Source organism: Neurospora crassa, linkage group II (assembly GCF_000182925.2).
Source record: "Neurospora crassa OR74A linkage group II, whole genome shotgun sequence".
NCBI classification, from domain to species: domain Eukaryota; kingdom Fungi; phylum Ascomycota; class Sordariomycetes; order Sordariales; family Sordariaceae; genus Neurospora; species Neurospora crassa.
Window position 1 is genome coordinate 4253029 of NC_026502.1, and position 1805 is coordinate 4254833.

The following is a 1805-nucleotide window of genomic DNA, read 5'->3' on the forward strand; positions in this document are numbered from 1 at the left end:
AGAAAATCCCCTTCGGAACTACTCTTCGGGTATTATCCTTAAAGATTAATAGATCCAGAGTAAGGGCGGAAGACAGTCCTTTTAATAATAATTACTAATTAAATTAACAAATTACTTCGTAGGCGGTTAGAAGTTGTAGTAGCCTTAGAGGTTATTAATTAGGGGTATACGAAATAGTATAATAAAATTCAGAAATTAAAGGAGTTCGATATTAGAAATTGGGTTTTATTTAATATAAAGTATATTAAATAATATTACCTAAATATTAAATTAGTAAATAAATTTTTAAAACCCTTCTAAATTATTAAAGTTATTAAAGAGAAGAAGATAGTATATTAATTTATATTCCCTATACATTACTAAATTTACTTAATATTTCTTATTATTCAATTAGAATTGTACTATAGGGACCCTATTACGGCGGTACTACGAAGGGAAATTGTAAATATCGAGGAGGATAATATTTAATACGAAGTTGAGGCAATTATAAAGTATTGTAGATCCGGCTACTAATGTTAGTTTTAGGTTAAATAGAAGGAGTATCCGGACGATAAGAATTTGTAGGTTTTATACGAAGATATAAAGTACTTAAATTTATTTAAGGAATACGAAGTTAGGGAAATATAGTAGTAGCGTACTAGTAGTAGGCCGACTATTAGGTTAATAAGGGTTAGTTAAATAATAGAAGGAGAATAGCGATTATTAGAAATATAGAGTAAAGATGTAAGATATAGATGTGAGATGTAAAATATAAATATAAAATATAGATATAAAACGTAAAATATAAATATAAAATATAGATATAAGACGTAAGATATAGATGTGAGACGTAGATATAAAATATAAATGTAAGGCGTAGAATAGAAATATAAGATATTAATGTAAACTATAAAGTAGAAATATAAGTAGAAATATAGGATATAAATATAGGATATAGAAGTAAGGTATAAAGTAGAAATATAAAAGTAGAAACGTAAGGTAGAGATGTAAAGTAGAAATATAAATTAAAAATATAAAGTAGAAACGATAAATAGGACGAGAAATAGGAAGGGAAGGTAGTTTAATTTAATATAAAATATTAATAAGGCGTTAAGTAGAGTATAGCCTATATTTTCTATTATTGCTCTAAATAAAAAAATCCTCGGCGGCGTCCGCTATTATTAATATAGGATTAGAATTTACAACTTTAAGAAGAATACTCCCGCGCGCTACTACACTTATTAATAATATTCGTAAATACTACTTTATACTATCTACTTATAATCCTCCTTTACAAATTCTAATAATTTATTTAATTTCCTATTTATAAACACTAGCCTCCTATTAACTATCTAACGCTAAGGATTATAGCTACAACCGAAGGAGGGGGGGATATAAATAAGAATATTTAGTGTAGAGATATTTATAGGAGAGCTGTTATTATTAGTAATAGGATTACTAGTAGGGGCTACCGGATTAATATTAGTATTAATATTACTAATATTACAGTAATTAAATTTCAAATAGCCTTTATAATCGAAGTTCTTAGTTCAGAGTATATTAAACAATATTATAAGGAGATTATTATTAATAAGGCGCACTTATATTATAGCTTAAAACGCTATTGCGGATTAATATAATTATTATAAGAGGGGAATAGGTAGGGGGCTACTAGTATTAATAAAATATATAATTTTAATTACTATATCCTATATATTATTTTAAAAATTATAAATACTACGAAGGACTTCGAGTATGTAGTGGCGTAGCGATAGCGAATACTGCGATCTCTCGTTGAACTCTGAACGGAGAAGACGTTAGTAAAA